Source organism: Juglans microcarpa x Juglans regia, chromosome 3D (genome assembly GCF_004785595.1).
Source record: "Juglans microcarpa x Juglans regia isolate MS1-56 chromosome 3D, Jm3101_v1.0, whole genome shotgun sequence".
NCBI lineage: Eukaryota > Viridiplantae > Streptophyta > Magnoliopsida > Fagales > Juglandaceae > Juglans > Juglans microcarpa x Juglans regia.
In genome coordinates, this window is record NC_054598.1 from 34203299 (window position 1) to 34213949 (window position 10651).

A 10651-nucleotide genomic window follows, 5' to 3' on the forward strand; every position below is an offset into this window, starting at 1 on the left:
TACCACATTGTTACAATTAAAGACAAAATTAACCAAGTTTATGAAACTCTAAAAGATTATAATTCATTATAACTTATTTAAATAGTGAGATGAGATAAGTTGGTTTGTAAATACTGGTGTGTTTAGATGTAGAGATGAGATGAGATGGTTTTAACTTTTTTTGAGATTTGATAAAATGGTGGCTCCAACAATTTATTGGAAAGTGTTTGTAATGATTGAGTATTATTTAGAAATAAATTTCCTATTAAGTATTAACTAATATCTATTAATATATTAAATACCCATAAACATTATTAAATCACTAAGTTAATACAGTTATTTTTTTTAAGGAATTTAGATGATTCAATAATTCCCAAAAATCTCATTTTTTATTATAATATTACATCATTCTAATTGTCAATTAGAGATTACAAAATTCCGCACGTTATTTTTTCCCGGCTTTATTTCATTCAAATATTATAAATTTTGATTGGGGTCCAACCAATAATTCAAGCATTCTCTTTGTATTACAACAACGAAAAGTTATCAATTACTTTTTTCCTTTGTCGTTGTTTATATTGGAAAAATTACATACATGTCCAAGCTCAGTAATATAAAATATTACAATTCTGATTGGGAATATTAGATGTTAAAATTCTCAACTATAGTTTATTCCAAATTTATTTCCTTCGAATTACGCAAAATCTACGAATTACCAATATTCAAAGCACCACTCCAATTTGAAATTAAATATTGGAAAATATTTATATATTTCAACAAAAATATCAGTATTACAGCTATAAAAAAAATTAGATAGATACCTAGTTAGAAAAGATAACAGAGGTAGGTAGATGGGAAGAAAAAAAGACACGATTGAATTCTGGTTGGGGTGTTTTTCCCCTTCTATGAGAGAAAGGGTCTGAGAGATGTCAAATTCATGTGATATGTTCACATGTGAGATTGGTTGAATTAATAACATGGAAACAATTTACTGCCCGTTTGGATACGCAAATACTCACTCTGTACGAGACTATGTGAGATGCTTTTAATCTCATCTCCAAAACCAAATTAGGCCCAATTCTCAAAATTGTCTTCTTTACAAGCTCAACATTTGTTTAACATTTGCTTGAGTTGATGTCTTTTAGAAACATCATTTTAATTGTGCTTGACTATGCTTCATTTGCTTGAGTTGATGTCTTTCAAGAACATCATTTTGTGCTGCACTCATCTCAAGCTCGCAAGAGTTTGTGAAAAAATAAAAAATACACTAGATGCGTGTACAATTCTTGCTCAAGCGAGATTGTAGTTACCATTCTAATCCATGTATGTCATCAAAACCCTAATCTATATAAAATAACTTGGGATTTTTATAAGAGAGAGGTCATGGAATAAATCCTAATTGCTTTTCTTTGAGAGAAAATATCAGCTATATGCGTGTAAGTTATTCGGTCTGGACAAAAAAACCTGACTAGATCGAATGGTTTGATCCGGTCCGGTCTGGTGCATATATACCTTAGAATTTCAATTTTTGATCCGGTGTAGGAGTGTATTTTTTTTGGATCGGACCGAACTGGAATGACCAAAGTATATATATAGTTTTTTAAAATATTATATATATTATTTTAAATAATAATTATATAAGTTAATTACATAATTTTCATCTAACTTACCCCAATTGATTGTATATATTTGGAGTTTGGATAATATTGCATTTTTTAATTTTATTTTCTCTATTTTTTATTTTTAACTTTTATTATGATGGTTGCTAATTCTCATGGATGGATATGGATAATTTTGATAATTTTTCTAACTTTTTAAGGCTATTTTTAAGTACAAAATATGCAAATAAAGATAAATAGTTGATATTTAAAAGGGTAAACATTGTGGGCTTTTTTTTGTATTGATGGGCCGAAAATAGTCAAAATACACATTAGAATTGATTTTGAGCTTTTTGTATGCTTGACCCATTTTATACTAGTTCAGACCGAATAGATCGATTTGATCGATAGCTAACGATTCGGTTTATAGGGGTAATCAATCTGATCTTGGTCTGGAAAAAAGGTGAATCGAAATTTTTGGTCCATAACCCCTTGAACTGGACCGGACTGATTACACCCCTAATTATCTACATAGATTGAGCCTTACAATCTTAATCTCTCTTTTTCTATTGTTAAACCGCCCCAATCACAAGTTATTGATCTTCTTATGGTTGAAGATTGTTAATGAGTTCATATGCTGGTAGAATTCCATTGAAATAGAGGAGCTCATTCATGTATATATGTTGTTGAAGGAATCCAGAGAACTTGATTTTTTTTGTGTAGTAATTGAGCGAGTCATTTGCAAGGCTTAATGACTAGTTTGGACACTGAGGTATTCTTAAGTATTTTCGGATATTTTCTTTCCAAATATCATTCAAATACAAAACATTTTTCAATTTCAAATATTTAGCTCTTAATCTAATCATTATTCAAATACAAAACTTAATACAATTTTTCCAAACTTCCAAGCAAAATACAAAAAACAATACAACTTTTTTTAATTTTAAAGCAAAAATAATATTAAAAATAATATTCAAACAAGTTTTTAACTTTATAATATTTTTTGCGGCAAAACAAGAACTTTATCACGAAATGAGATGGCTTCGGAAATAGCGGAAATAGTCTCCTCTCAATTCTCTCTACGTGTTCTTTGAGGTGGAAGTTTGTACCTTCACTTTCGGGTGGAAGGATTGTTGTGGATTGTTAGTTGAACCTTTCTGTTTTCTGTTTGTATTGATTGGAGTATGAAATGACAGATGAAATCAACAAGATGTGGAAGGATCTATGTCTTACTGATGCGGAGAAGGGTGGTGTGATAGGGGTTGAAGATGATGTTGAGCCTACACTATCTAAAGGAAAATTCTATCTCGTGGGGAAGATTATGGTGGATAAAAGGATTAATAAAGAGGTTTTCAAAGTGACTATGCTTAAAGTCTGGAAATTTGCACAAGACATTAATATCTTTGAAGTGGGGGCAAATTTATTCCTCTTTGAATTCAGTTTTGAACATGATTTGCAATGTGTATGGGGGGGGGGGGGTGGTCAACCTTGGCTCTTTGATCAACAATTAATCTGCCTACAATACTTTGATGGTTTTACTACTCCTACTAATATGGTATTCAGTCATGCATTTTTATGGGTGCAATTCACTTGATTGTATGAACTATGTTGTTGGTGCTTAGGTTGGCAAGACAATAGGCACTGTGATTGATGTGGATGTGGATGATAGTGGACATGGCTAGGGAAGTATTTACAGATTCTTGTGTAGAGTAATTTATGTAAACCACTAGCACGTGGGACTATGGTTTTCTTGAAGGGGCATCAAGTTTTTGTGTCCTTCCAATATGAGATATTACCACGGTTCTGTTTCACATGTGGAATCATCATGCATGGAGCTTCTGGGTGTATGGCACCATCTATTTCTTCTTCATCTTCTTCCACTACTAATAAGCAATATGGATCATGGCTAAAGGCCACTACTTCTCGTGGTGGAGTGGGAAAATTCATTCCTAGAAGGCCAGGACAGTCTCCTAGTGGGCAACATGAACAACAATTATCTTCTTCCAAATTTTCAGGGAACTATAATGACAGTTATGTGGCAGTTGACGAGGAAAAAGTGATGTGGTAGCAGTTTATTTCTCAACCAGTGACTGGGATTGGCTGTTCATTAGAAACCATAACTGCTCTAACTGCAAAGAAAGTTACTACCATGCCCTCCAAATCCATCTATTCTAGCAGATGGTCCTCCAATTGGTTCTGATCCCATTACTGATGATGGCAGGTGGCTTGTTGAAGACCTCAGTGGATAAATGCAAACATGTTGGATCTTCTTCCCTGAAGAAATTGAAGAATAAGGTCAGAGTGTCTGTTAAACTTAATGAGAAACACCCTTCTGATTTTAATACTGCCACATGAAAATGGAAGTTCTTGCTTATGGGTAAACCCAACTAGTAATCACAAGATGAAGTTGACTAGGCAACATAAATCTTTGATTTTATCTGCGGAGGCTAGAAAATAGCCCCGCCGGGAAAAATGAGGTTTTTAAGTTGGAACTGTTAAGGGCTTGGCAACCCTCGAATAGTTCATGATCTTAACCTTATGGTGTGCATAGTATTTTATTTCTTATGGAAACTAGAATTCATAAAACAAAGTTGGGAAAGTTGAAGTATGATTTGGATTTTCAAAATTTATTTACCATGGATGGCTTTGGATGTGGGGGTGGTCTTGCTATTTTATGGAAAGATGGCATAGAGTTAGAAGTTCATAGCTTCTCACATAGACACATCAACTGCTGGATTGCTAATAATCCCAACCCTCCTTGGATGCTCACTTGTTTTTATGGTCATCCTGTTACTAAAAAAAGAATGGAAGGTTATAGTATCATAAGGCATCTTCATTCCTTAAATCCTGGAAAGTGGCTTTGCATTGGTGATTTTAATGAAATATTATTTCATAGTGAAAATGAGGGTGGTGCTCGAAGGAATGACAGGCAGATTAATTTGTTCAGTGATGTTTTAAATGACTGTGGACTTCATGACTTGGGTTTCTCTTATGGGAACTTTACTTGGTTTAATAATAGGACAGATGATTGTTTTACTAGAGTAAGGCTAGACAGAGCAGTAGCCTCTACCAACTGGTGTGGTGAGTTTGGAGAGGGTGATATAAGGGTATTGCCTGTTGTTGCTTCTGATCACTGTCCTATTTTACTATCTGTGGTACAACAACATAGTCACTCAGCCCTTACCAAGAAGTTGTGCAGATTTGAAGCTAGTTGGTCTTCTTATGAGGATTGTGGTGAGATTATTGAAAATTCCTGGAGGCAAGCAAATGACTCTTATGATTGTTTTAACTCCCTTTCACAGAAGCTTGGCTCCTGCATGAGAACCTTAAAAAGATGGGCATGAGGCAAAGGTCCAATTTCAAATAAAGCATTGCAAGAGAAGACTCAAAGATTACAGGTTCTGCAGAATAATTTGACAGCATCATCTGTTGAGGAGGTACAACAACTACAAAAGGACATAAGCAAGATTCAGGAGAGCCTTCATCTGAAGTGGAAACAGAGGGCTAAAGTCCATTGGTTACAACATGGAGATAGAAACACAAAATTTTTTGGTCTATGTGCAAGTCAAAGAAAAAAGAGAAACAAGATTTTGCAAGTGGAAGATGAACATGGACTATTGCATAATACCTCAGCTAAGATAGGCAATGTCTTTACACAGTTCTTTAAGTCCCTTTTTCAGTCTATACAACCTAATCAGATTGGTGTTTGTTTACAAGATTTGAGTCCAAGGGTGACTCCAGAAATGAATGCAGCCTTGTTATAACAATTTATTGAGGAGGAAGTCAGAGTTGTTGTTTTCCAGATGGGACCTTACAAAGCACCTAGTCCAAATGGATATGGAGCATGTTTTTATCAAGATCACTGGTCAGTAGTTGGTAGTGAGGTTTGTCATGCTGTTTTATCCTTTTTAAATTCCAATGCTAATATTGAATATATCAATTTCACTTATCTGGTTCTGATTCCAAAGTCCAATAACCCAAAACGTGTTTAAGAATATAGACCAATTAGTCTTTGTAATATTTTATACAAAATCATTACAAAGATGATCACTAACATATTCAAACCCATCTTGTCTACACTAATTTCATAAAATCAGTGTGCATTTGTGCCTGGTAGACTTATTATAGATAATATTTTGGCTGCTTATGAGACTTTTCACACCATGCATACCCAACTCCATGGTAGGCAAAGTTATATGACTTTAAAGTTGGATATGAGCAAAGTCTAGGTTGGAATGCCATTTATAAGGGTTGTGATGTCCAAGATGGGGTTTGCATCACAATGAGTTGAACTAATTATGAACTGTATCACTACCAATTCCCTTTCTGTTTTGGTTAATGGATCTCCTCAACAAAAGTTTAAGCCACAAAGGGGTTTGAGGCAAAGTTGTCCTTTGTCACCATATCTCTTTATTATATGTGCTAAAGTTTTAAGTTCCCAATTACTTGCACTAGAACAAAAGAAGATCCTAACTGGGGTACCAATTGCTAGAGAAAGAATCAAAATGAACCACCTTTTCTTTGCTGATGATAGCCTCATTTGTTGTAAAGCAAACATGCAGGAATGGGCTAGTTTGAATCAGATCCTTAGCATTTATGAAGCTGTTTCTGGACAACAACTTAACAGAGACAAGACCTCTTTGTTTTTAGTAGACATACAAGAGTAGCAACTAAGAAGTATCTTATGGAGGTGGCAGGCTTACAAGCTTCATCTAATCTAGATAAATATCTAGGTCTTCCATCACTTATTGGCAAATCTAGAACAAATGCTTTTAGAGGGATAAAGGAAAGGGTGGGTAAAAGGATTAGAAATTGGAGAAACAAGTTCCTCTCTCAAGCTGGAAAGGAGATATTTATTAAAGCTGTTCTGCAAGCAATGCCAACATACAATATGAGTGTTTTTATGCAGCCAAAGTCCATTTGTAAACAACTTCAGTCACTTCTTGCCAAATTCTGGTGGGGGAATCAAGCAATCAATCAAGAATTCATTAGAGGAATTGGAAGTCAATGAGTGTCAGTAAAATGAAGGGTTGAATAGGCTTTCGTGAATTAAACAGTTTTAATCTTGCTCTTCTTGCCAAGCAAGTATGGAGACTCATTATGTATCCTGATTCCTTATCCAGCAAGATTTTTAAAGCCAAATATTTCCCACATCAGAATTTATTTCAAGCTAACTTAGGCCTTATACCCTCATACATATGGAGGAGCATCTTCCAGTCTATTCCTTTGTTCAGTAAAGGCATTATGTGGAAAGTTGGGGATGGCTCACAGATTAGAATTTGGAAGGACATATGGATTAATAGGGACTTTTCTTGCAAAATTCAGTCTCATGTTTCTGTACTCAATGAGGATTCTATGGTTGCTAAATTAATTGACTCTAACACATGGTGGTGGAACTTGGAACTAGTTCATACTATTTTTAATGAGAGTGATATTAAATAAATATTGAAAATACCCATTGGTATCATGCCTATTGCAGATAAACTGATATGGAGGGGGATTACAACTGGGCATTTTTCTATTAAGAGTGCTTACCATCTGCATAGACAACTGTTATCATGGTCAGTTGGTGCATCTTCTACTCAAGGGGTACATGAGAAGATCTAGAAGAGGTTGTGGTCTCTACAAGCATCAAATGGAGTGAAGATGTTCATGTGGCGTGCATGCATTGATGTTCTGCCTATTAGAGTGAACTTACAGAAAAGAAAAGTCATCTCTGAATCTATATGCTCTGTTTGCTTAAATGAAGATGAGACACCAGGCCATATCTTATGGACATGCCCTTCAGCAAGGGATGTGTGGTTGCTAGGTTTCAGATCAATACAAAAGGCCTTAATTACAACAACTGTCATTTTTACTATTTTTGAGCAACTATCAGATCAACTATCAGGACAGGATTTGGTGTTCTTTGCTATATTGGCCAGGTTCATTTGATTTAGAAGAAATACTGTCATACATGATGGTTCTCTCTAGACACTAGCCATGGTTTACAAGCAAGCTGTCACAACTTTTGAGAATTTTCAAACTGCAATGCAGCAACAATCAGTGATCGGAATTCCTCATCGACATATTGTTCATTGGGAAACTCCCCCACCACATTGGATTAAAATTAATTGGGATGTGGCAATCAGAAATGAATGTAATAAGATTGGCATTGGTGTCATCATTAGACATGATGAGGGTTCTATTCTTGCCAGTTTAATGCAACCCAAGTTCTATTGTGTTGATCCAGCATGAATCAATTGATGTTGAATATGGAGCATGAATTAATTGATGTTGAATGTGTAGCTAATTGTATTAAGACAATTGTAATGGCTGAAGGCCATATTATATGATTAATGCAAATGTTGGTTTTGATGTAAAAAAAAAAAAAAACTTTATAATATTTTTATTTAATTTTTTCTTTCTTATTCCTCAAAACTCAATAAAACATCATAATTCAAACTATTTCACTACTATTCACGAACCATTTTGTTATTATTTACAAATATTATGAGATATTCAAGTGTCTAAACGAGATACTTGGCTTGGCCTCCAGTTACATTTTTGACTGGATATCTCCTGTTAAAATTTAATGGTCAGTGATCAATGTAATTTTATATATTGTGCAATAGTAACAACTAGAATAGGAATAACAAATATTTTTCCTTCCAAATTTCCAACTCTCACTTCCATCTCTCCCAGATTTTTTTTTTTTTTTTTTTTGTCCTCTTCTCTTTTGCACATGCAATAGCAATAACAACTAAAATTGTAACAAGAAGAAGCAAGCAGTGCAGCTACCAGTAAGAAGGATTATGTCCCAGCAAAATGTTGAGACTAGCTAGGTTATAAAATCAAAAGCATCGAAGCTGATCAGATACTCTCGAGAAAACCCATTAGAGAACATTACAACCGAAAGTGCTAAATGTTGAAGAAGCAGCGTAGCTATGAGTTCCCAATAAGAGATAAGAATTTAAGAAAATATTACAATATTTTCATGATGTGTTTGTAATATGGTGTTCTTTATGACATAACTTGTTATGGTTGTCAATTTAGTTGAAATTGTATGATATGTATTTTGCAAAAAGTCCTCTTAAAATGTGAAGTGAGATCATGTCTTGTTCTGGTTTGTAATATAATGTTAGTGGATGTTGTGTTACTCTCAAAGGTGTAATTAATAGTTATATTTATCAAGTTTGCCTTTCGATAATTCACTTCTAAACAATGCATATATAAAACTTACTTCAAACAAGAGTGATGCAAATGAGTTTAGAGGACGCATAAGAAAAACATGAGGTTCCCTTTCTTATTTTTTCTTATTTTACTTATTTTGATATTTATTGATAAGTGGTTCTTAAAATAGATTAATCCGTAAGAAGTTTCAATTACTTACCCTCTTTAAATCATTGGATTGATATTAGGGTAATTTTAAGCTAGGCTTATATTATGTGAAAATGTTATATATTGGATATGACCGATTAAAAATGAACAAATCATTCCCAATATTTGATCTTGCGCGCTGGTTTATTTGGTCACATCCATCGATTTTTATTTATTTTTTACCAGGCATAAATCAAACTCATTCTTCACATTATATGCCAAATGTTGAAAGTGAAATAGTTTAGCACAGTTACCAATAATTCTTTTCTGTTAATAAGTCATCTCTGTTATTCAGTTCTTAACACAATTACCAATAATTCAATATTAAGATTTAGGAGTGATTTGGATTTAGAGATGAGTTGAGATGGTTTGTGAATAGTAGAATTAAAGTTGAATTATTTATTATATTTTGTGTGGAAACTTGAGAAAGTTATTTTGAGATTTGAAAAAGTTGAATTGTTTATTATATTTTGTTTGAGAATTTGAGAAAGTTGTAATGATGAGATGAGTTGATATGGGTTTTGAATACAAACGAGGCCTTATAATCATTACCAAAAGAAGAAAACTCATAGGAAAAATAATTTTTTATGAAAATGAGAATGAGATACACAAACAAGGTGGAATGCACAAGCAAAATCACAATCAGTATAACTAACAAAGAGATACAAATACATGTATCATCTAATAGAGTGATCGAGAATATCTTCACTCACAAATCTTTGAACTTTTCCAAAACAGAAATAGATGATGGTATGGGTCCTTTAGGTCCACTAGCAAGCATTTCACTCGCAAATCCACCTGCAGTTCAACAAAAGAGAAACAAAAACAAACACAACTTTTATATGATTAGCAGAAAGGCTTAAAAAGTTATAATCATAGAGTCTAAAAAAACTGCTAAAATATTAAAAAGTAAAAAGATTTAAAGGTTTAAAAGAAAAAAACTTAAAAAATCGTGAACTCACTTTCAAATAAAAAAAGAAGCAAAAAAGTATTCCTATGCATGTTACCCAATTAAGAAATGGAAATGGAAATGATTTGAGTTTGGCTAAACTTCGATCATCACGATTACAGTCCACACAAGGGATGATTGTCATTGTTACCCAATTTATTCCCACACATGTAAAGATGTGTTAAGCGTGACATCTGAGTTTGGTTTTCAATAGCTATAAGCACATAAGGTATTAATGTTGATTGTTAAAGCTCTCATGGGCAGAATAAATGTTCATTCTTCGATGCAAAAGCCACAAAGTATAATACTTTTGCACTTTATTTTTTCCAAAAGAAGATTGATCGTCTAAACACATCACAGGTCAGGAGGCCCTTTCTTTCTCTTTCTTTTCTTCTATTTTCTTTGCAAGTAGCGCATGACAGCTTAAAATAAACAACTCCTATAACAACTGAGACAAGATATCCAAAAAAAGAGTCTAAAGTTCATAACTTTCTAACTAAATAAACCCAAACTCAAAGGAACCAATTTGTTAGCCATTTTATTTACTCGAAATTTGAAAAATACCTATCAACGGTGGAGGAAGAGAAAAGAAAAAATATTTGATATAGCCGAGGAATATCTTCACCATAGTTTGCCCATTTTGCAATCAAATTTTAATAAGACTATTAAACAAAAACCGGACATACCTCTTTGATGGAAGAGAAAAGGGAACGACAAAACAGAGAAAAAATAGAAAATCCAAAGATCTACCCATATTTACATTCAT